This window comes from Caretta caretta, chromosome 8 (assembly GCF_965140235.1).
Source record: "Caretta caretta isolate rCarCar2 chromosome 8, rCarCar1.hap1, whole genome shotgun sequence".
Classification (NCBI taxonomy): Eukaryota; Metazoa; Chordata; order Testudines; family Cheloniidae; genus Caretta; species Caretta caretta.
In genome coordinates this window covers 41,016,924-41,042,976 of record NC_134213.1, presented here as the reverse complement: position 1 = coordinate 41,042,976, position 26,053 = coordinate 41,016,924, and the positions used below count along the sequence as shown (strand labels likewise).

General features: G+C 46.1%; 1 long non-coding RNA gene across 1 annotated transcript in view; it reads left to right on the top strand.

Moving 5' to 3' along the window:
* LOC142073089 (uncharacterized) overlaps positions 1-24,814 on the top strand; it is a 56,625-nt gene extending 31,811 nt beyond the window's left edge. Inside the window, exons 3-5 of the long non-coding RNA XR_012669778.1 lie at positions 17,642-17,859; positions 17,955-18,088; positions 24,460-24,814. This is a non-coding gene — a long non-coding RNA (uncharacterized LOC142073089). The remainder of the gene's footprint in view (positions 1-17,641; positions 17,860-17,954; positions 18,089-24,459) is intronic.
* The last annotated feature ends 1,239 nt before the right edge of the window (positions 24,815-26,053 follow it).

Genomic DNA, 26,053 nt, shown 5'->3' with positions numbered 1-26,053 from the left:
CAATATTTCTTTACTACAAAACAAATAGTGTAAACATGCCGTTCCCACCATACAATCAATACCTGCTTAATTAAATACTGGAGATTACTGACACATGGGGGCAGTTCTGCTGATTTTGGCACCTTGGGATTTTTATGCTTCTATTTCTACTTTGGTTTTCCATTAACTTATTTTTCCTTTGTAATAAGGGGTTGTCAGGGTAATTTATACGGCGGTGCAGGAGGCGCAGGCAGTCCGGAGAGCCATTCACAGCTTGCCAGGGATAAACAAAATTACACATTTTTAAATGTCACACTCCAGGAGAAGAAATGAAAAAGGTAACCTACATGAATCTGCGGTGGGTGCCTGCAGCTCAGCCTCCCAACCTGGAGAGGGCTGTGTCCAATAGAAATGAATAGCCAGTGGCAGGAGGCGACACTGCCCTGTGCATAGGCACTGACAGCACCTGATCTATTCTGCCAGCAAGGGCAAGTGACAACATTAGGTAGATCATGTGATTCAGGACCCCACTGCCTCAGGCCCCCTCAGTGCTGCACCTGGCCTCCCTAAGGAGCAGTAAGAATGTGCATGTTCTCCACAGGCCTGGCAGGGCCCTTCACCCCCTCACCCACTGCGCCCCAGCCTCCTTGAGCCCCTTCTCATTGCACAGTCAGCTAGATGGCTCCAATGGATTTAAATGGAGAATCTTTTTCCAATTCCAAGGGCACTCATTGAAGAAAAACAGGCATCGAGACCCTTTGTTTGTAGGTCAGGCAGCTTCACCTGAACCTCTCTGATCACTTGGCCACAGGCACTCAAACCTGTTCATACCCACTCATTCAGACACAGCGTCCCTCCCTGCCATTCAAACACAGACACACCCTGAGACATTCACACCCATAAACACCCAACGATCACCCCATGGACACATACCTGCACACTAGCTGCACACAAGCGCACGTGCACACAAACACAGGGACACAAACACAGAACCCTAGGATGACGGCCTTTTCAGAAGTAATTTAGGCTATGTCTACACTACAGCCTATGTCAGCAGAGCTTGTGTCACTCAGGGGTGTGAATAAACTGCCCCCTGATAGACATAAAGTTACACTGACAGAAGCGCCAGTGTGGACAGTGCTATGTTGGCGGGAGAGCTAGTGTAGAGCAGCTACACTAGAGCACTTGCAATGGTGCAGTTGTGCTGCTGTGAACTCTCTAGTGTAGCTGTGCCATAGGGATTTTAGATATTTTGGGCTTGGGTGCCTGGCCTGAGACACGGTCCAGGCACCTGATGTTCAGAAGGTAGGTGCTCAGCAATCAGGCTGTCTTGAGGTGTCTCAAACTGGGTGAAAATCACTCATCTGGCCTTAGCCCACGGTTCCCTCTTTAGAAAAGCTGGCGGTGGGACTAGGTCGGGCTCAGACTGCCCAGGACAGTGCCTCTGATGAGTGAGGACAGGGGCACCAGAAAAGGGGTGAGTGGTACACTCAGCTTTTCACTCTGATTCCAGAGCGACAGCCTGAGGAAACAGTGTGACCCTATCATGAATGAGTTACTACAGACAATTCTTTCCCAGGTGTCTGGCTGCTGAGTCTTGCTCACATGCTCAGGGTCTAACTGATCGCCATATTTGGGGTGAGGAAGGAATTTTTCCCCGGGTCAGATTGGCAGAGACCCTGGGGTTTTTCGCCTCCCTCTGCAGCATGGGTCATGGATCACGTGCAGGTTTAAACGAATGTAAATGATGGATTCTCTGTAACTTGAAGTCTTTAAATCATGATTTGAGGACTTCAGTAATGCAGCCACAGGTCAGGGGTCTATCATAGGAGTGGGTGGATGGGTGAGGTTCTGTGGCCTGCAATGTGCAGGAGGTCAGACTAGATGATCATGATGGTCCCTTCTGACCTTAAGACTTTGTCTCAAATTTAATTGTCTCAAACACCCTATCTGCATAGATCCCCAGCTAGTATGATTGCTGGGTGGCCACTGGCTCACCGTCCCTTATGGGGTGTGAGGGGCAATGATTCTCGCAGGCACAGATTGGCTGGTGTATGTCTACATGGGCACGAACTCCAGTGAGAAAGACCTCACCTTACTCCATTTGATCAGCACATGCAAGATCCAAGCTTAATTTAATGCTGTTTTCATTTTGTCTTACCCATCTGTGGAAGGCTTTTGCACCTTATTTTATGATAAATTATCACCAGTAACAGTTGTACATAGGGGTCAAAGGGATGGAAATGACAAATAGAAAGAACCAGTACTTACAACACTTCTTGAGAAAGTAGCTGAGGTGCTATGAGGCGTGGACATGCTGTGGTGGAGGCTTCCGGCAGAAAGTCGAGTAGGCCCCGAGCAAAAGCAGGAGCGGGGAGGACACTGACCCTTCCACAGAGCTACTTGAACAGCCAATGCAAACCATCCCGATGTGTCGAAAGAATAGTAAATATGGCAGGCGACCAGCTTGGCTTAACGGTGAAATCCTAGCGGATCTTAAGCATAAAAAAGAAGCTTACAAGAAGTGGAAGGTTGGACATATGACCAGGGAAGAGTATAAAAATATTGCTCGGGCATGTAGGAATGAAATTAGGAGGGCCAAATCGCACCTGGAGCTGCAGCTAGCGAGAGATGTTAAGAGTAACAAGAAGGGTTTCTTCAGGTATGTTGGCAACAAGAAGAAAGCCAAGGAATGTGTGGGCCCCTTCCTGAATGAGGGAGGCAAACTAGTGACAGAGGATGTGGAAAAAGCTAATGTACTCAATGCTTTTTTTGCCTCTGTCTTCACGAACAAGGTCAGCTCCCAGACTGCTGTGCTGGGCATCACAACATGGGGAATAGATGGCCAGCCCTCTGTGGAGAAAGCGGTGGTTAGGGACTACTTAGAAAAGCTGGACATCCACAAGTCCATGGGGCTGGACAAGTTGCATCCGAGAGTGCTAAAGGAACTGGCGGCTGTGATTGCAGAGCCATTGGCCATTATCTTTGAAAACTCGTGGCGAACCGGGGAAGTCCCGGATGACTGGAAAAAGGCTAATGTAGTGCCCATCTTTAAAAAAGGGAAGAAGGAGGATCCTGGGAACTACAGGCCAGTCAGCCTCACTTTAGTCCCCGGAAAAATCATGGAGCAGGTCCTCAAAGAATCAATCCTGAAGCACTTACATGAGAGGAAAGTGATCAGGAACAGTCAGCATGGATTCACCAAGGGAAGGTCATGCCTGACTAATCTAATCGCCTTCTATGATGAGATTACTGGTTCTGTGGATGAAGGGAAAGCAGTGGATGTATTGCATCTTGACTTTAGCAAAGCTTTTGACACGGTCTCCCACAGTATTCTTGTCAGCAAGTTAAAGAAGTATGGGCTGGATGAATGCACTATAAGGTGGGTAGAAAGTTGGCCAGATTGTCGGGCTCAACGGGTAGTGATCAATGGCTCCATGTCTAGTTGGCAGGCGGTGTCAAGTGGAGTGCCCCAGGGGTCGGTCCTGGGGCCGGTTTTGTTCAATATCTTCATAAATGATCTGGAGGATGGTGTGGATTGCACTCTCAGCAAATTTGCGGATGATACTAAACTGGGAGGAGTGGTAGATACGCTGGAGGGCAGGGATAGGATACAGAGGGCCCTAGACAAATTGGAGGATTGGGCCAAAAGAAATCTGATGAGGTTCAATAAGGATAAGTGCAGGGTCCTGCACTTAGGACAGAAGAACCCAATGCACAGCTACAGAATAGGGACCAAATGGCTAGGCAGCAGTTATGTGGAAAAGGACCTAGGGGTGACAGTGGAAGAGAAGCTGGATATGAGTCAGCAGTGTGCCCTTGTTGCCAAGAAGGCCAATGGCATTTTGGGGTGTATAAGTAGGGGCATAGCGAGCAGATCGAGGGACGTGATCGTCTCCCTCTATTTGACATTGGTGAGGCCTCATCTGGAGTACTGTGTCCAGTTTTGGGCCCCACACTACAAGAAGGATGTGGATAAATTGGAGGGAGTCCAGCAGAGGGCTACAAAAATGATTAGGGGTCTGGACCACATGAGTTATGAGGAGAGGCTGAGGGAACTGGGATTGTTTAGTCTGCGGAAGAGAAGAATGAGGGGGGATTTGATAGCTGCTTTCAACTACCTGAGAGGTAGTTCCAGAGAGGATGGTTCTAGACTATTCTCAGTGGTGGAAGAGGACAGGACACGGAGTAATGGTCTCAAGTTGCAGTGGGGGAGGTTTAGGTTGGATATTAGGAAAAACTTTTTCACTAGAAGGGTGGTGAAACACTGAATGCGTTGCCTAGGGAGGTGGTGGAATCTCCTTCCTTAGAAGTTTTTAAGGTCAGGCTTGACAAAGCCCTGGCTGGGATGATTTAATTGGGGATGGGTCCTGCTTTTGAGCAGGGGGTTGGACTAGATGACCTCCTGAGGTCCCTTCTAACCCTGATATTCTATGATTCTATGATTCTATGCTGCATTCACCAGTTCTTTCCTACATAAAAGCACTACATCCCCGGGTTTCTGTTACTCGCTCTAGGGGGATATTCTGACACTCCCTGGGGGTTCAAGAAGCCAGTAGTACTATTCAGGTGCTTAAAATTAGGCACATACAGTATTGCCAGTGCCACAGAGGCTAAAATCAAGCCCCCAAAGTCATGAGATTTTTAAAAGTAATACATTTTGGGTTCTTTTCTTTGCCCTCTGGTTTTGAATCTTTTTATCACACTTTGGTCACATTTTCCATTTTTTTTTACTTTTTTGTTTTTAAATGAAAGCTGAGGTTCTAACATGACTCCAGGAGCTGAGGCTTTAAGAAAAACACACCAAATATTCTGATACTCATAATGAAATCACAAGCACTGGCAACACTGAAATATTAGTATCTGAGAGAATTGGCACCTGGATGACTAACTAGCCAATTGGCAAGGCCTTCTGCACAGTTCAATGCCATTTCTGTTTGTCCATCAGTTTGTCTATAACATGATAACTTTTGAACCGTGCAGTCAATCGATTCCAAAATTTCAGGGAATGTTCTAGGCATTGTTGGGCAGCACCCTGTGGACTTGGATGAAATAGGAAACCACAGCAAGTTGAGACAGCTGAGCCACAGGACATGGCATAACCAGAGCTAATAGCCTTCCTGCTACCTGAAAGCAATGATGCTGATGTCTCAGGGGAGAACCACAGACCCACATGACAGCACAGGACACCCCAGAGACTAAGAATACAGGTAGTTAATTTAGTTAGTAGGATGGTTATAAATATTTGAAATTCTGTTTGATCTTAAGGTTGACTGTTAATTGTTATTGTTGCTCTTTTTGGCTGGGGAAGGAAGATGTGGGTAATGTACCTTTAGGGGGCTTGGGTGTGAGCCAGTTGGAACCAGTTATTGTCATGTTATGCAGCGCTGGTAAGTTAGAGATCAGATACTGAAAAAAAAAAGAGCTCAGTCAGTCTCCCTGGTTCCCAGTTATCTCTGAACACCATGTCACCTACTCCTTTTTCTGTAGCAGCCAGTGACTATGAGACATAATTTAAAATCACACCATGAGATGCCTCTGTAGCACTCTGTACCTCGAAGTAGCACCTTGGAACTTCCATATTCGCCCCTGTCATATAATTATGATATATTTCATAAAAAGCATGCCATGTAAAATATTATATGAAAGGTCATGATCTGCTGAAACCCATTGTTCTGTCCAAATATGCATATAGTTAGTGTGTATGAAGTTATGAAATTTTGCTGTATGGTTGTTACTGAAATATGTTCTAAGTTTGAGAGTCTCCCACTGCTGCTTCTCCAGTAACAACAAAGGAGGTGATCCACACCAGGGCAGGTGTTAAATGACCATTGGTCAGTAGGGGAGTTGTGAACAAGGAATTTACAATGCTGTAAGAGATTTGCACAAGCATCACACAATGGGGGATTGCTCAACTCTGTGACTCAGCAAAGCCCACCAGAACATGTCTGGGTGTATTCCAGGCACATGGACTGAGGATAAAAACAGGAGATAGTGGCATCATGCTTTGACCTTTCCCCTCCCGCACCTATGCTGGAAGCAACAAGAATGTTTGGAAAAGACTTGAACTGAGGATACTTGTCCCAGGCTTAAAAGAGAAGCCTGTGTATTAAGAACTATAACCTACCTGCAACATCCAGTGAGGTGAAAAAACAGCTTGATTCAAATATTGCTTAGTGTAATAAGGTTTAAGATTTAGTCTGTGTTTACCTTTTTTATTTTCTTTGGTAATTGTCTCTGACCTTTTATGCCTACTACTTATAATAATTAAAATCTATGGGTAGGTCTACACTACCCACTAGATCGGCGGGTAGCAATCAATATATCGGCGGTCGATTTATTGCGTCTAGTCTAGACACGATAAATCGATCCCCGACAGCTCTCCCGTCGACTCTGGAATTCCAGCACCCTGAGAGGTGCAAGCGGAGTTGACGGGGGAGTGGCAGCAGTTGACTCACCGCCGTGAAGACGCCGCAGTAAGTCGATCTAGCTATGCTATCTTTCTGTAGTTAATAAATCTGTTTTATATTTTACCTAAAACAGTGTGTTTTGATTGAGGTGCTTGGGAAATCTCAACTCAGGTTACAAAGGCTAGTGTGTGTCCTCTCCACACCGAGGGGTGGGGGCGGACTAGATAATAAACTTACACTGGTCAGGCTAGGGGCTTGTGAGATTTGCTGGTGACTTTCTCTGTGAGATTTGTGAGAGGCTTAGGAAGAATTCATGCAATTTAGCTGGGTGTGGGGCTCCACATGCTGTTGTGCTGAGTATAACAGTGCCTGTGGAGGGGTTTGTTGCTTGTCATTAGCAAAGCATTGTGAGAGACAGCCCAGGCTGGAGAATTAAGGGGGCACAGCGGTACCCCAGTTCCAGGTTGTAGCCTGGGGATCCCGTCATAGCCTTCTTGGATTGGTCAGATTTAGAATAAATCATTTTCAAGAGGCTGATATGAAAAATTAAGAGTGGGGTATGCAGAAGCACTCAATGGTGGCTTAATTGCTCCCATGGCAGGCAGTGGTAAAATCTCCACTGAGTTCAATGGGAGCAAGTTAGACCAAAGCTGTAAGCTTTAGAAAATGCTCCCTGCACACATATCTTATTGCACTAGACTATAGCAGGAAGCTGGAATAGTTTTCTGTTGCTGGAATGAGATTGCTCAGGGAGATGGCCTTAACTCGGTGAGGTTAATGCTTACTTTTTACAGTTGACATCTGCAGAGTGATGATGATATGCTGGGATCAGAGATGATGGAGGAAGACTTCCATAGAATCATAGAATCATAGAATATCAGGGTTGGAAGGGACCCCAGAAGGTCATCTAGTCCAACCCCCTGCTCAAAGCAGGACCAATTCCCAGTTAAATCATCCCAGCCAGGGCTTTGTCAAGCCTGACCTTAAAAACCTCTAAGGACGGAGATTCTACCACCTCCCTAGGTAACGCATTCCAGTGTTTCACCACCCTCATAGTGAAAAAGTTTTTCCTAATATCCAATCTAAACCTCCCCCACTGCAACTTGAGACCATTACTCCTCATTCTGTCATCTGCTACCATTGAGAACAGTCTAGAGCCATCCTCTTTGGAACCCCCTTTCAGGTAGTTGAAAGCAGCTATCAAATCCCCCCTCATTCTTCTCTTCTGCAGGCTAAACAATCTCAGCTCCCTCAGCCTCTCCTCATAACTCATGTGTTCCAGACCCCTAATCATTTTTGTTGCCCTTCGCTGGACTCTCTCCAATTTATCCACATCCTTCTTGAAGTGTGGGGCCCAAAACTGGACACAGTACTCCAGATGAGGCCTCACCAATGTCGAATAGAGGGGAACGATCACGTCCCTCGATCTGCTCGCTATGCCCCTACTTATACATCCCAAAATGCCATTGGCCTTCTTGGCAACAAGGGCACACTGCTGACTCATATCCAGCTTCTCGTCCACTGTCACCCCTAGGTCCTTTTCCGCAGAACTGCTGCCTAGCCATTCGGTCCCTAGTCTGTAGCTGTGCTTTCCGTTCTTCCGTCGTAAGTGCAGGACCCTGCACTTATCCTTATTGAACCTCATCAGATTTCTTTTGGCCCAATCCTCCAATTTGTCTAGGGCCCTCTGTATCCTATCCCTGCCCTCCAGCGTATCTACCACTCCTCCCAGTTTAGTATCATCCGCAAATTTGTTGAGAGTGCAATCCACACCATCCTCCAGATCATTTATGAAGATATTGAACAAAACCGGCCCCAGGACCGACCCTTGGGGTACTCCACTTGATACCGGCTGCCAACTAGATATGGAGCCATTGATCACTACCCGTTGAGCCCGACAATCTAGCCAGCTTTCTACCCACCTTGTAGTGCATTCATCCAGCCCATACTTCCTTAACTTGCTGACAAGAATATTGTGGGAGACCGTGTCAAAAGCTTTGCTAAAGTCAAGAAACAATACATCCACTGCTTTCCCTTCATCCACAGAACCAGTAATCTCATCATAGAAGGCGATTAGATTAGTCAGGCATGACCTTCCCTTGGTGAATCCATGCTGGCTGTTCCTGATCACTTTCCTCTCATGTAAGTGCTTCAGGATTGATTCTTTGAGGACCTGCTCCATGATTTTTCCAGGGACTGAAGTGAGGCTGACTGGCCTGTAGTTCCCAGGATCCTCCTTCTTCCCTTTTTTAAAGATTGGCACTACATTAGCCTTTTTCCAGTCATCCGGGACTTCCCCGGTTCGCCACGAGTTTTCAAAGATAATGGCCAATGGCTTTGCAATCACAGCCGCCAATTCCTTCAGCACTCTCGGATGCAACTCGTCCGGCCCCATGGACTTGTGCACGTCCAGCTTTTCTAAATAGTCCCTAACCACCTCTATCTCCTCAGAGGGCTGGCCATCTCTTCCCCATTTTGTGATGCCCAGCGTAGCAGTCTGGGAGCTGACCTTGTTCGTGAAAACAGAGGCAAAAAAAGCATTGAGTACATTAGCTTTTTCCACATCCTCTGTCACTAGTTTGCCTCCCTCATTCAGTAAGGGGCCCACACATTCCTTGGCTTTCTTCTTGTTGCCAACATACCTGAAGAAACCCTTCTTGTTACTCTTGACATCTCTGGCTAGCTGCAGCTCCAGGTGCGATTTGGCCCTCCTGATATCATTCCTACATGCCCGAGCAATATTTTTATACTCTTCCCTGGTCATATGTCCAACCTTCCACTTCTTGTAAGCTTCTTTTTTATGTTTAAGATCCGCTAAGATTTCACCATTAAGCCAAGCTGGTCGCCTGCCATATTTACTATTCTTTCGACTCATCGGGATGGTTTGTCCCTGTAACCTCAACAGGGATTCCTTGAAATACAGCCAGCTCTCCTGGACTCCTTTCCCCTTCAAGTTAGTCCCCCAGGGGATCCTGGCCATCCGTTCCCTGAGGGAGTCGAAGTCTGCTTTCCTAAAGTCCAGGGTCCGTATCCTGCTGCTTACCTTTCTTCCCTGCGTCAGGATCCTGAACTCAACCAACTCATGGTCACTGCCTCCCAGATTCCCATCCACTTTTGCTTCCCCCACTAATTCTACCCGGTTTGTGAGCAGCAGGTCAAGAAAAGCGCCCCCCCTAGTTGGCTCCTCTAGCACTTGCGCCAGGAAATTGTCCCCTATGCTTTCCAAAAACTTCCTGGATTGTCTATGCACCGCTGTATTGCTCTCCCAGCAGATATCAGGAAAATTAAAGTCACCCATGAGAATCAGGGCATGCGATCTAGTAGCTTCCGTGAGCTGCCGGAAGAAAGCCTCATCTACCTCATCCCCCTGGTCCGGTGGTCTATAGCAGACTCCCACCACTACATCACTCTTGTTGCACACACTTCTAAACTTAATCCAGAGACACTCAGGTTTTTCTGCAGTTTCGTACCGGAGCTCTGAGCAGTCATACTGCTCCCTTACATACAGTGCTACTCCCCCACCTTTTCTGCCCTGCCTGTCCTTCCTGAACAGTTTATAACCATCCATGACAGTACTCCAGTCATGTGAGTTATCCCACCAAGTCTCTGATATTCCGATCACGTCATAGTTCCTTGATATCACCAGGACCTCTAGTTCTCCCTGCTTGTTTCCAAGGCTTTGTGCATTCGTATATAAGCACTTGAGATAACCTGTTGATCGCCCCTCATTCCCAGTATGAGGCAGGAGCCCTCCCCTCACAGACATTCCTGCCTGTGCTTCCTCCCGGTATCCCGCTTTCCCACTTACCTCAGGGCTTTGGTCTCCTTCCCCCGGTGAACCTAGTTTAAAGCACTCCTCACTAGGTTAGCCAGCCTGCTCGCGAAGATGCTCTTCCCTCTCTTCGTTAAGTGGAGCCCGTCTCTGCCTAGCACTCCTCCTTCTTGGAACACCATCCCATGGTCGAAGAATCCAAAGCCTTCTCTCCGACACCACCTGCGTAGCCATTCGTTGACTTCCACGATTCGACGCTCCCTACCTAGGCCTTTTCCTTCCACGGGGAGGATGGACGAGAACACCACTTGCGCCTCAAACTCCTTTATCCTTCTTCCTAGAGCCACATAGTCCGCAGTGATCCGCTCAAGGTCATTCTTGGCAGTATCATTGGTGCCCACGTGGAGAAGCAGGAAGGGGTAGCGATCCAAGGGCTTGATGAGTCTCGGCAGTCTCTCCATCACATCGCGAATCTTAGCCCCTGGCAAGCAGCAAACTTCTTGGTTTTCCCGGTCAGGGCGGCAGATAGATGACTCAGTCCCCCGGAGGAGAGAGTCCCCAACCACCACCACCCGCCTTCTCCTCTTCGGAGTGGTGGTCGTGGAACCCCCAACCTCAGGACATCGCATCTCATGCCTTCCAACCAGCGGAGTCTCCTTCTGCTTTCTCGCCCCAGACCTATCATCTGGTCCACTCTCCGCAACGGTACCTGTGGAGAGAACATGAAAGCGGTTAGTTACCTGTGTCTGTGTTACTGGAACCCGGACATTCCGCTTACCTCTTCTGGAGGTCACATGTTGCCAAGCTTCTTCACTGGCCTCTTGGCTCCTCTGTGCAACCTGCTCTATATCTATATCCATATATCCACATAGGCCAAAGAAATTCTGCCAGCAGTTGGCATGTGAATTTTGAAGTGACTAACTAATTGGAAGACACTGAAGAACACTAAAGACAAAGCTGTGGTGCCCTGGCAAGTTTCACCTGAGGCTTGAAGCACAGGAAGGAGTTCATGAGTATTTGAACTCCAGACTCCCTTGGATTCTATGAAAACCCAGAGACATAGTAAAAGATTGTTTTGCAAGCAACAATATCCATTGCATCCTACTGGGTTCTACGCAGATTTTATCCTAAGAATAAAATACTTCTTTTGAAAAATGCAAGACAGCTGTGAAATCTTGGACATCTACTGCCATATGATTTGTTTGACAGGTGGAATAATAGTAAGTAAAGAAGGTTAAAATATGAGACGTGGCTTTATCACAGTCTATAAATACCTACACAGGGAGAATATATTTAATCATAGAGGGTGTTTAAATCCATGAAGAAGGTTATAAAAAGATTCTGTGGCTGGAAGATGACGCTAGAAAAATTCAACTGTGAATCAGGTGCAGATTTTTAACAGGGAGACTAATCATAGAATCATAGAATATCAGGAAGTCATCCAGTCCAACCCCCTGCTCAAAGCAGGATCAATCCCCTACTAAATCATCCCAGCCAGGGCTTTGTCAAGCCTGACCTTGAAAACTTCTAAGGAAGGAGATTCCACCACCTTCCTAGGTAACCCATTCCAGTGCCTCACCACCCTCCTAGTGAAAAAGTTTTTCCTAACATCCAACCTAAACCTCCCCCACTGCAACTTGAGACCATTACTCCTTGTTCTGTCATCTGCTACCACTGAGAACAGTCTAGATCCATCCCCTTTGGAACCCCCCTTCAGGTAGCTGAAAGCAGCTATCAAATCCCCCCTCATTCTTCTCTTCTGCAGACTAAACAATCCCAGTTCCCTCAGCCTCTCCTCATAAGTCATGTGCTCCAGCCCCCTAATCATTTTTGTAGCCCTCTGCTGGACTCTTTCCAATTTTTCCACATCTTGGAGTGTGGGGCCCAAAACTGGACACACTACTCCAGATAAGGCCTCACCAATGTCGAATAGAGGGGAACGATGACGTCCCTCGATCTGCTGGCAATGCACCTACCTATACAGCCCCAAATGCCGTTAGCCTTCTTGGCAACAAGGGCACAATGTTGACTCATATCCAGCTTCTCGTCCACTGTCACCCCTAGGTCCTTTTCTGCAGAACTGCTGCCGAGACATTCGGTCCCTAGTCTGTAGCAGTGCACTTCTTGCATTCTTCCTGGATTCTTCCATCCCACGTGCAGGACTCTGCACTTGTCCTTCTTGAACCTCATCAGATTTCTTTTGGCTCATTCCTCTAATTTGTCTAGGTCCCTCTGTATCCTATCCCTACCCTCCAGCATATCTACCACTCCTCCCAGTTTAGTGTCATCTGCAAACTTGCTGAGGGTGCAATCCACACCATCCTCCAGATCATTAATGAAGATATTGAACAAAACCGGCCCCAGGACCGACCCTTGGGGCACTCTGCTTGATACCGGCTGCCAACTAGACATGGAGCCATTCATCACTACCTGTTGAGCCTGATGATCTAGCCAGCTTTCTATCTACCTTATAGTCCTTTCATCCAGCCCATACTTCTTTAACATGCTGGCAAGAATACTGTGGGAGACTGTTATCAAAAGCTTTGCTAAAGTCAAGGAATAACACATCCACTGCTTTTTCCTCATCCACTGAGTCAGTTATCTCATCATAGAAGGCAATTAGGTTAGTCAGGCATGACTTGCACTTGGTGAATCCATGCTGCCTCCTTCCTGATCACTTTCCTCTCCTCTAAGTGCTTCAGAATTGATTCCTTGAGGACCTGCTCCGTGATTTTTCCAGGGACTGAGGTGAGGCTGACGGGCCTGTAGTTCCCCAGATCCTCCTTCCCTTTTTTAAAGATGGGCACTACATTAGCCTTTTTCCAGTCTTCCGGGACCTCCCCAGATCGCCATGAGTTTTCAAAGATAATGGCTAATGGCTCTGCAATCACATCCGCCAACTCCTTTAGCACTCTCGGATGCAACTCGTCCGGCCCCATGGACTTGTGCTCGTCCAGCTTTTCTAAATAGTCCCGAACCACTTCTTTCTCTACAGAGGGCTGGTCACCTCCTCTCCATGCTGTACTGCCCAGTGCAGCAGTCTGGGAGCTGGTGTTGTTTGTGAAGACAGAGGCAAAAAAAGCATTGAGTCCATTAGCTTTTTCCACATCCTCTGTCACTAGCTTGCTTCCCTCATTCAGTAAGAGGCCCACACTTTCCTTGGCTTTCTTTTTGTTGCTAACATACCTGAAGAAACCCTTCTTGTTACTCTTAACTTGCGAACTGCAACTCCAAGTGTGATTTGGCCTTCCTGATTTCACTCCTGCATTCCTGAGCAATATTTTTATACTCCTCCCTGGTCATTTGTCAAATCTTCCACTTCTTCTATGCTTCCTTTTTGAGTTTAAGCTCACCGAAGATTTCACTGTTAAGGCAATCTGATCGCCTGCCATATTTGCTATTCTTTTTGCACTTAGGGATGATTTGTTCCTGCAACCTCAATAAGGATTCTTTAAAATACAGCCAGATCTCCTGGACTCCTTTCCCCATCATGTTATTCTGCCAGGGAATCCTGCCCATCAGTTTCCTGAGGGAGTCAAAGACTGCTTTTCTGAAGTCCAGGGTCTGTATTCTGCTGCTCTCCTTTCTTCCTTGTGTCAGAATCCTGAACTCGACCATCTCATGTCATTGCCTCCCAGGTTCCCATCCACTTTTGCTTTCCCTACTAATTCTTCATGGTTTGTGAGCAGCAGGTCAAAAAGAGCTCGCCCCTAGTTGGTTCCTCCAGTACTTGCACCAGGAAATTGTCCCCTACACTTTCCAAAAACTTCATAGATTGTCTGTGCACTGCTGTATTGCTCTCCCAGCAGATAACAAAGGGTGATTGAAGTCTCCCATGAGAACCAGGGCCCATGATCTAGTAACTTCTGTTAGTTGCCAGAAGAAAGCCTCGTCCACCTCATCCCCCTGGTCCGGTGGTCTATAGCAGACTCCCACCATGACATCACCCTTGTTGCTCGCACTTCTAAACTTAATCCAGAGACTCTCAGGTTTTTCTGCAGTTTCATACTTGAGCTCTGAGCAGTCATACTGCTCTCTTACATACAATACAAATCCCCCACCTTTTCTGCCCTGCCTGTCCTTCCTGAACAGTTTATATCCATCCATGACAGTACTCCACTCATGTGAGATATCCCACCAAGTCTATGTTATTCCAATCACGTCATAATTCCTTGACAGTGCCAGGCCTTCCATTTTTCCCTGCTTGTTTCCCAGGCTTCTTGCATTTGTGTATAGGCACTTAAGATAACTCGCAGATCATCCCCCTCTTGCACTTTCTTGCTTGTCCTTCCTCCTGGTGTCTCACTTCCCCACTTACCTCAGGGCTTTGGTCTCCTTCCCCCGGTGAACCTTGTTTAAAGCCCTCCTCACTAGATTAGCCAGCCTGCTTGCGAAGATGCTCTTCCCTCTCTTCATTAGGTGGAGCCCGTCTCTGCCTAGCACTCCTCCTTCTTGGAACACCATCCCATGGTCAAAGAATCCAATGACTAATGAACCTTGGGACCAACTTACATAGCAATGAGGTGGATTCTCCATCCCTTGGAGTCTGAAAAGAGAGACTGGACGTCTCTTTCAGGAAGATGTGCACTAACTCAACCAGAAGTTCTGGGCTAGATGCAGGTGTCCCTGGGTAACATTCTCTGCCCTGTGCTGCACAGGTCGAACTGAATGACCAGAATGGCCCCTTGTGGCCTTATGTCACAGTTTTTGACGTTCTCCATATCAAGAGAGAAGCATATTGGGGTAAAGAGAGACAAATTCAGCCAGACACTGGCATGTGCTCTCTCATGCCAGTGACCAGTCATATAGTGTAGCATCATATGCACTGGAAAGATTCCAAAGTAATCCCTATGTTGCATCCAAACCTCTGGGGTTTGTTAATTGAATCAAGGGTAAAGAATTTTCTGTTCATACCTCTTCAGCTGGAAGCACAGGTGTGGACAGAATCCATGACTGACTTGCACAGGGTTTACAACACAGCATGGCATATACCAACACTGAAATTCAGGCTTTAAGAGAACCAACAGCCTGGCCAGGTTGGCATGGAAAAGCCAACCTGGTGGACCTGACTACTAGAGATTAACATAGTGATAATGTGAAGGAGAACAGATGCTGGAGGCATAAATCTGATTAGCTGATCTGACCAAATGCCTTCTTGGAGAAAAATATCTTTCTGAAGCAAATACTGTTGAACTGAGGCACAGTACAAGGTTATGGTTAACTGTAATGGTGAAGAATTGGTGCTACTGACACTGGATTTATAGGAGTTAAAATCTCTGTTTGAAGTCATTGTATTCATAAAACATTGCACATAAGGTTTTGTTGTGAGGCCCTAGAGAAGCAGAGCACTAACAGTGGAGCAAATGTTGAGGTTGAGAGATACTCAATTCAGCTGGCAAAGACCAACACATTTTGCATTGATTCATGTGTAAATCACAGACATGGACACACGTGTTATGGATTGTAATGGTCATTGCTTTTGGGGAGCATTGCCTAGTGGTCAGGGCTTAGGCCCTTTGACCTGCAGAGGGGATTTGGTTGGGGAATCTGGGCCCTCACACTGCACCAGGCTGCAGCCCAGGGCCATGTGAGGTGACAAAGGGATCTGACACCCAGGAGCACCTTAAGTCTCCCCTCCCTGGGCCAATTCCCACCATTCTGCATGGAGGGGCTCTGCTCACCCACCTTCATGGGTGTTGTTAGGATATAGATATTCAGGCCTGTCTGTAAAGGCCTATACTCTAAGAATTTAGGTGTATTCTTATCATTTGGCTAATTATAGAGGTATAAAAGAGAGAATCAAAATCACTGTCTGCTGGTGTAAGGGCCTTCTCTTACTTTCACAGTCTGAGGCCCTGTTCTTAGGCTAAGGCCTTTGGCTAAGCAGCAGAGGCAGCCATAAGCTGGGAAGCGAACAGTCACATCCTCACATTCCAAACTAGTCACATTGAAATAAGGTGCTATTGGGCTGTTAGGCACTATCAGGACAGGATTGTATTCCTATCACCTCCAGAGAAAGGGAAGTGCCTAGAAAATGTAAAAGGAAACTTAGTTTGATAGCATCCTGTCTGGCAAGAACTCACTTATCAATAGCTGGGATGTGAAATCCTCACTTCTGTATTGTCTTGTCATTATAGTTCCCACTTTGCTATTGTTTGTCTGTATAATCTCTGTCTGGTTCTGTGATTGTTCCTGTCTGCTGTATAATTAATTTTGCTGGGTGTAAACTAATTAAGGTGGTGGGATATAATTGGTTACATAATCATGTTACAATATGTTAGGATTGGTTAGTTAAATTTCAGGAAAATGATTGGTTAAGGTATAGCTAAGCAGAACTCAAGTTTTACTATATAATCTGTAGTCAATGAGGAAGTGGGTGGGTGTGGGTGGGAGGGAGTGGGAGGGTGAGGGTGAGGGAAATGGGAGCAGGGAATGGGGGTAAGAAACTTGGAATCATGTTTTGCTAAAGGGGGAAATGGGAACAGGGAATGGGAGTAAGGAAGTTGGAATCATGTTTGGCTAAGGGTAGGAATGGGAACAGGGACACAGGTGTAAGGCTCTGTGGTGTCAGAGCTGGGAAGGAGGATACTAAGGAAGGAAACTGGAATCATGCTTGCTGGAAGTTCACCCCAATAAACATCGAATTGTTTGCACTTTTGGACTTCGGGTATTGTTGCTCTCTGTTCATGCGAGAAGGACCAGGGAAGTAAGTGGGTGAAGGAATAAGCCCCCTAACAGGTGTGATGTGGTAGCTTTCTCCCTCTTGGGGTGGTGGCTGCCTCCTCCCATCCCTTGGCCCTGTGGCCAAGTTAGTTCCCAGTCTTGCTCCAATTCAGGGCCAGTCCATAAACCAAACAGGGAATCAATACAAACAAACTGGGTTAGCATGTGCGAAGAGGAAATGCCTCCCTCTCAGGGTCCATCAGAAGCAGGTCCTCCCTTCCCTCAGGGAGGGACTGTGACCAAATGCACCCTTTTATTCACAACTTGCACATTACCGTAATAATCTCTGTACAGAATATGCCTTGTGAAGTATTATTTGAAAATAATAACTCACCGGTCAATAATATCATGGTGAAATGTATGTAGCAACACTATATGTAGCGTTATGAACAAACTGAAATTGTGACTGAAATGTGATTACCAGACAAGTCTGGGATGTGGATAAACCTGTTTCTCAAAGGCAAAAGACAAGCTGACACCTCTAGCCAGCTGTCATCCGAGTTGATGGGCAAATCACCTGTCAAGTGCTCATTCTTTGGCAAGGAAGGGGGCAGGAACAAATAGGTCTGCATTTTAGAAAACAACAGCATAAAACCTCTTTCACCATGAGACTTCATAACTCCAATCTCACAGCAGGAATGAACTTTACCGGGGGGGAACCCACAGGAAAATGCACTTCGCAGGGTGACTGGACTATAAAGTGAGGGGCAAAAACACGCCAGGTATCTCTCTGCATCAATCTCTCTTCCTTTTTCAGTTAAGTAGACAAAGGAAGCAGCCATATGATTTTGGGAGAGATCCTGACCTGAAATTTGGTCAGCAATCAAAGAACCTTAGTAGGGGAAGAGTATTTGACACTGCCAAGAATGACCTTGAGTGGATCACTGCAGACTACTGCTCTGGGAAGAAGGATAAAGGAGTTTAAGGTTCAAGTCGTGTTCTCATCCATCCTCCCTGTTGAAGGTAAAGGCCCAGGTAGGGACCATTGAATTGTGGAGGTGAATGCATGGTTACTCAGGTGGTGTCGGAGAGAGGGGTTTGGATTTTTTGACCATAGGATGTTGTTCCAGGAAGAAGGATTACTAGGAAGAGATGGGATCCACCTAATGAAGAGAGGAAAGAACATCTTCGCAGGCAGGCTTGCTAACCTAGCGAGGAGGGCTTTAAACTAGGTTCACCGGGGGATGGTGACCTAATCCCAGAGGTAAGTGGGGGAGTGGGATACTGGGAGGAAACACAAGGAGGAGGGTACAAGACAGGAAGCCTTTTGATTCATACTGAGAAAGTAGGGTAATCAGCTAGTTTTCTTAGGTGCATGTACATGAAAGCAAGAATCCTGGAAAACAATTAGGAAGAATTGGAAGTCCTGGCACAGACAAGGAACTATGATGTGATTGGAATAACAGAAACTTGGTGGGGCTGTTCACATGACTGGAGCACTGTCATGGATGGGTATAAACTGTTCAGGAAGGACAGGTATGGGAGGAAAGGTGGAGGAGTTGCATTGTATGTAAGAGAGCGGTATGATTGCGTAGAGCTCCAGTTTGAAACTGGAGAAAACCCGAAGACTCTCAACAGGGTTAAGTTTAGATGCGAGAGCAACAAGGGTGATGTCGTGGTGAGTGTATGGTATAGATCACTGGATCAGAAGGATGAGGTAGATGAGATTTTCTTTGGACAACTAACTGAAGTCTCCAGATCATGGGCTCTGGTTCTAATGGGGGACTTCAATCACCCTGACATCTGCTGAGAGAGCAATACAGCAGTGCACAGACAATCCAGGAAGTTTTTGGAGAGTGTTGGGGACAACTTCCTGGTACAAGTGCTGGAGGAACTGACTAGGGACCATGCTCCTTTTGACCTGCTGCTTAAAAACAGAAAAGAATTGGTAGGGGAAGTACAAATGGGTGACAACCGAGGAAGCAGTGACCATGAGATGGTTCAGAGTAACAGCCATGTTAGTCTGTATTCGCAAAAAGAAAAGGAGTACTTGTAGCACCTTAGAGACTAACCAATTTATTTGAGCATGAGCTTTCGTGAGCTACAGCTCACTTCATCGGATGCATACCGTGGAAACTGCAGCAGACTTTATATACACACAGAGATCATAAAACAATACCTCCTCCCACCCCACTGTCCTGCTGGTAATAGCTTATCTAAAGTGATCATCAAGTTGGGCCATTTCCAGCACTTCCAGGATTTGTGCAGGAAATGGCCCACCTTGGTTATCATGCACATTTTCCTTTTTAAGATTGGCACTGTATTTGTCCCTTTCTAGTCCTCTGGAATCTCTCCCATCTTCCATGACTTTTCTAATGTAATCACTAATGGCTCAGATATCTTCTCAGTCAGCTCCGTGAGTATTCTAGGGTGTGTTTCATCAGGCCCTGGTGACTTGAAGACATCTTACTTATCTGAGTAATTTTTAACTTGTTCTTTCCCTATCTTAGCCTCTGATCCTATCTAATTTTCACTGTCGTTCACTAGGTTAGATATCCAATTACTACTGACCTTTTTGGTGAAAACTGAAACAAAAAAGGCATTTAGCACTTCTGCCTTTTCCACATTTGCTGTTATTGTTTTTTCCTCCTCATTGAGTAATTGGCCTACCCTGTCCTTGGTCTAGCTCTTGCTTCTGATAATAATAATATTTGTAGAATGTTTTCTTGTTACCCTTTATGTCTCTAGCTAGTTGAATCTCATTTTGTGCCTTGGTCTTTCTAATTTTGTCCCTACATACTTGTGTTATTTGTTTATAGCCATCCTTTGTAATTTGACCTAAGTTCCACTTCTTCTTTTCTGAGTTTCAGATGATTGAAGATCTCCTGGTTAAGCCGGGGGGGGGGGTCTCTTGCCATACTTCCTATCTTTCCTACTCAGTGGGATAGTTTGCTCTTGTGCCCTTAATAATGTCTCTGAAAAACTGCCAACTCTCTTGAACTGTTTTTCCCCTTAGACTTTCTACCCATGGGATCTTACCTACCAAATTCCTGAGTTTACAGTCCAAGAACTTGTTGGATAATCTGTGTCCTGCTGCATTATATTCCCAACAGATGTCTTCTAGTTGAATTCCCCCATTACCACCAAGTCCTGTGCTTTGGAGGATTTTGTTAGTTGTTTATAAAAAGCCTCATTCACCTCTTGTTCCTGGTTAGGTGTTCTATTGAAGACCCTTACCAGGACATCGCCCTTGTTTTTTACCCCTTTTATCCTTACCCCGAGACTTTCATCAAGTCTATTTCCTATTCCCATCTTAACCTCAGTCCAAGTGTATAGATTTGTAATATATAAGGAACAGCTCCTACTTTTTTCCCCTGCCTGTCCTTCCTGAGCAAGGTGTACCCTTCTCATAGACTCATGGACTCATAGATATTAAGGTCAGAAGGGACCTCAGATCATCTAGTCTGACCTCCTGCACAACGCAGGCCACTGAATCTCACCCACCCATTCCTGCGATAAACCTTTCACCTATGTCTGAGCTACTGAAGTCCTCAAATCATGGTTTAAAGACTTCAAGGTGCAGAGAATCCTCCAGGAAATGACCCGTGCCCTACAGAGGAAGGCGAAAAACCCCCAGGGCCTCTTCCAATCTGCCCTGGAGGAAAATTCCTTCACGACCCCAAATATGGTGATCAGCTGAACCCTGAGCATGTGGGCAAGATTCACCAGCCAGATATCCAGGAAAGAATTTTCTGTCGTAACTCAGATCCTGCTCCATCTAACATCCCATCACAGGCCATTGGGCCTATTTACCATGAATAGTTAAAGATCAGTTAATTGCCAAAATCATGTTATCCCATCATACCATCTCCTCCATAAACTTATCGAGTTTAATCTTGAAGCCAGATGGGTCTTTTGCCCCCACTGCTTCTCTTGGAAGGCTGTTCCAGAACTTCACTCCTTTGATGGTTAGAAACCTTCATCCAATTTCAAGTCTAAACTTCCTGATGGCCAGTTTATATCCATTTGTTCTTGTGTCCACATTGGTATTGAGCTTAAATAATTCCTCTCCCTCTCTGGTATTTATCCCTCTGATATATTTATAGGGAACAATCATATCTCCCCTCAGTCTTCTTTTGGCTAGGCTAAACAAGCCAAGCTCCTTGAGTCTCCTTCTATACCAATACCAGTCATGCGTATTATCCTACCAAGTCTCTGTGATGCTCTGTGATGTTACTGGGAATATGTGTTAAGGGATTTCACTATGAACCAAGTCTAGTATGTTAAGTTATAGTACTAGGAAGCATTTTATATTTATTTCTCTTGTAACCATTTCTAACTTTAATGCCTTAAACTTGTACTCATTAAAATCTCTCTCTTTGTAGTTAAATAAACTTGTTTTATTCTTTCATCAAAACTAATCCAATGTTGTGGTTAAATGAGGCTGTGTAGAAAACTGTTGGATATTGTTCCCTTACCAGGGCAACAGACCTAAAATACCTGAACTGTCCAGGAGAGGGCTGAACAGTGCAGAAAACACCTTTTGAGGGAAAATTCGGGACTGGGAGTGTGTTGGGGTGACCCTGCAGCTAGTAACCAAGGCAGCTGGGGTCAGCGTTGCTGGCATGCTGCAGCTTTCCACAGACATCCAGGGTGTGGTCTGCATGCTGGTTGGCTGTTTGTGAGGGGATCAGGTTGGGAGCTACAGCAGAAAAGTATGGTGAGACACCCCAGGTTGCAAGGCAGATGATGACACATCCCCTCACTGGTCTGGGTTTCACCTCAGAATATCATAGGCACCTTTAGGTAGTTCTTGAATGGAAAGATCCCACCTTACTTCAGCCCTTTCCTCAGGAGCTGTACAGTAAAGGTACTTTATTGTCCCTGGCCTGCCCATGGGTGAGCTGCTCTGCTCCCTTTTAACTCCTCCCCCAATCTGTGCATCTCTTGAAGATGTGGTGGGGCAGGGCTAGCTGAGCCCAGAGGCAGCTACCTTAACCCCTTGTTGTCCAATGTGCGGTTTGTATATCCCATCACACACCCTCCCCCTTAAGATGGAACCTGAGGAGCCAGGGTCATCAGATTGTTCCCCCCATCCCTGGAGAAAAAATCATAATTTTGATGAGCTTTTCTGACTCTATACTGAATTTGGAAGCATAGGTGCTGACTTTTATTTTTTCCGGTGGGTGCTCCACCCCCACTCCGCCACCAGGCCCCACCCCACTCTACCCCCTCCCTCAAGGGCCCACCCTCGCTCAGCCTCTTCCTGTCCCTGCTCCGCCCCCTTCCTCGAGGCCCCACCCTCATTCCACCTATTCCTGATATTGCTCCACCCTCTCCCCCGAGGCCCCGTGCCAGCTGTCGAACAGCTGAATGGTGGCCCAGATGAACAGCTGTGGCTGGTGGGTGTTGATCATCCCCACTGTTTTTTTCCAGGGGTGCTTGAGCCCTGGAGCACCCACAGAGTCAGTGCCTATGCCTGATTCTTTCCTTACTTGTAGCAGTGTAAATGAGGAGCTACCCCAATGAAATCAGTGGAGTTAGACTGGTATAAAATTAATGAACAGGTGGTTCCGTAGGCGCCAACTTCCCCTCTGCTTCATGGGTGCTTGACCCTCCCCCCGCCCCTGACCCCACCCCTGCACCACCCTCGCCCTGCCCCAATTCCACCCTATTCCCCCAAGTTCCTGCCGCTGCCCCACCTCTTTACTGCCTCCTCCCCTGAGCACGCTGCATCCCCACTCCTCCCCCTCCCTCCCAGAAAGTCCTAAGCACCGCCAAACACTGTTAGGTGGTGGGCAGAAAGCGCTGGGAAGGGGAGGAGTGGGCACACAGCACGCTCGGGGGAGGAGGAAGCGAGGAGGGGGAGGGGGTGAGGGTCAGGGAGAGCTCAGCTGCTGGTGGATGTGGAGCACCCGCTAATTTTTTCCTGTGGGTGTTCCAGCACCGCAGCACCCATGGAGTCGGTGCCTGTGGGTGGTTCGCTAGCCTGGGAAGCAGTCTAATGAGTGGTGCTGTAGTTCACCAGCAGATATAAACCCAATCTGACAAGCCAGAAAAGGCACATCAGATTAGCAGTGCCAGCAGGAATCTGAAACACATCTCTTGGGTTGAAGAGGGTACTAAGCAGAGGTGAGCCTAGGTGCCATAGCTGTACCAGCAAAGGCACTGTAGTGTAAACAAGACCTGCATTAACCACATTTTTGGACAGTGGATGTGGATTTTAGAGTACTTTGAAAATTAAAAGAAGATCATAATGCAGGGGGAGGACATATATTGGGAACCTCTTGATCAAATGACATAAATTTCCACCATAAAGTCTATGCGAGTTCCTGAATAGCTTTTTAATTATTGCTTCCCCAAAAGGAAGTGGGTGGTAGAAATTATCCACGATTGATCCTGAGAGAGTAAAATCAGGATCAGAGCCATAGTTTGAGCCCCAACTATGTGTAAAAAAAAAAAGGTATAAGAAGTGTAAAATGTGGATGTTACATGATTGTTTTAATGGGACTGTATCTCACTTGACCTAAAAAATCTTGACTACTAAACTAACTCTGTGGCTATTTTAAAGACAAGATTTTTTTGAGGGCTTCTTTCCCCCAATCAGCTTTCTCTTGTCCTAACCTATTCTGTTGTGCTCCCAGCACTCTGTTCTATATGTCTATGCAATGGTGGAAATGGACAAATTTTCACACCCAGATCCAGTCTTTCAGCCCCACAAAGTCAGCAGTTACCTTGGTTTTGGAGAATTGGGAATGTAAAGAATAATTTCATTTTTAAAGGTGATCTGTAAAGGGCAATAACTGGGACTGTCTTTGTTAGATTTTCTTCTGATGTGTAAAGAAGGCATGAAGATTTGAGGGCCAAGGTGTTTTTGTTTATTTGTATATATGTTTGTTATTGTTTGTTTTTGGGAGGTAAGATACATTTATGTTGCCTCCTTTTATATTAAAAATCCATGTCAGCAGTGCTGTCTGGGGTCCACCTTCAGTGGTCACCAGTTTAATAATACTGCGTAGGGCCCCATAAATCCTAAGGGTGGCCCTGGGGGAAGGGATTTTAAATCACACCTTGAAAAACTCTGTTTTGGCTGATTTTGTTAAAACCTATTTAACTTCAGTGCCAAATGAGTATTTTGGATAAAGGATGCAAGGGATGGCTGAGAGACAAATTCCCCCCCAGATTTTTACTATCCTAAGGGGCCAGGACAGTCCCCCATTCCTTCCTTAAATGGCACCCCTAAGGACAAACACTTCTCCACCTAGGCAGAGCAGATCAGCTTGGCACTGGAAGAAATGGGTGAGAGCAGTGGCAGTGAGACTGCATGCCCCCTGTGACATTGCACTCCATATGTTTTATGGAAATATGTTTATAAGAGTGAATATGATGTAACTGGAATATGCTTCATGCAAAAGGTCTCTTGTAAGGTATCATTACAAAGCTTATGATCTACCGAGTCTGTTCATCCTATTTGTTTGCATGTGTTATTTCTATGTCTGGAGTTAGGAGAATAAGATATAAACTTGTGTTACTGATGTAAACATGTTAAGTGGAAGCCATTAAGGGTGCTTCAGAATCAATGAACTGTGAATGGGTTTGTTAACCAGCAAGCTTTCCTATGTACCTGTCTTCCAGCTACTAGGTAATAAAGAAGAAGGTCTTACAGTGACATATGATCATGTCACCTGAATTAGAATCCATCTTAAACCTGGTGCTTTTCCATTTAGAAGGAGGGCTGGGAATCCAGAGAGACAAAAGATTCTTGCCTTGTGCCAAAGCTATAAAAGGGGGTGGAACAGAACAAAGGGGGCTGCCAGTCATGAGAAATCCCCTAGTTACCACCTGAGCTGGAACTAAGAAGGACTGTACCAGGGGAAAGGATTGGGCCCAGACTAAGAAGGAGTCTAGTCTGTGAAAGAAGCTTATTGGAACATCTCTGAGGGTGAGATTTACCTGTATTCAGTTTCTTAATGTATTAGGCTTAGACTTGCGTGTTTCATTTTATTTTGCTTGGTAACTTACTTTGTTTAGTCTGTTATTACTTAACCACTTAAATCCTACTTTTTATACTTAATAAAATCCCTTTTGTTTATTAATTAACCCAGAGTAAGTGATTAATACCTGGGGGCACAAACACCTGTGCATATCTCTCTATCAGTGTTATAGAGGGCAGACAATTTATGAGTTTATCCTGTATAAGCTTTATACATAGTAAAATGAATTTATTTGGGGTTTGGATCCCATTGGAAGCTGGGTGTCTGGATGCTGGAGACAGGAGTACTTGCTGAGCTATTTTCAGTTAAGTCTGCAGCTTTGGGTCCAGACCCTGGCTCTGTGTTGCAGCAGGCTAGCATATCTTGCTCAACAAGACAGGGTTCTGGAGTCTCAAGCTATCAGAGAAAATGGGCTCAGAGGTAGTTTCAGCACATCAGGTGACAGTCCCAAGGGGCTCTCTGTGACTGAATCCGTCACAGTGGCATAGATGGCAGGATCTGTGCACAGCTGATTGCTTTGAGACACTGGTTGTGATTTTAAGTGAGTTTTAAGTGTGGTGGCCGGAGAACAGACATAGTGGTTACTGGTTTGTTATTTTCTGTTTGTTTATTTCGGGTGAGTGAAATAAGCACAAGAAAGCAGGAAAATGACTACCAGCGAAGCAGCTGTAAAACTAGAGCTGGCCAGACTGGAAGCGGAAGAAAAGGCAAAGGACGGTGAGTTTCAAATGAGGCTCAAAGAAGCAGCTGCAGCCAGGGAGGAGGCTGCACACAGAAGGGCTATGGAGGCAGAGGCAGTCAGGGAGGAAGCTGCTCACAAAAGAGCTATGGAATTAAAAGACAAAGAGCTTGAAGCCCAGAAAGCTGCCCAGGAGGAGAAGGAAAGAGAGAGGCAACTAGCCCTGGAGTTAAAAGTCAGAGAAATACAGGCCCAAATTGAAACTCAGAAGCATGAACTGGCTGTAATGGAGTGGAAGAGACAGAACCCTTCAGCAGCTGGCTCCACTTCCCCAAAAATCCATAAATGGGAGCGGTTATGCCCGCAGTATGATGAATCCAATGATATTGCCAAATATTTCATCACCTTTGAGAGATTGTGCACTCTCCATGCGATCCCTGAAGATCAAAAGATGACCACTTTGGTTGCAAAATTGACTGGGAGAGCTCTGGACATATTCAATAGGATGTCTATTGATGATGCTTCAAACTATGGTAAATTTAAGGAACTGGTTTTG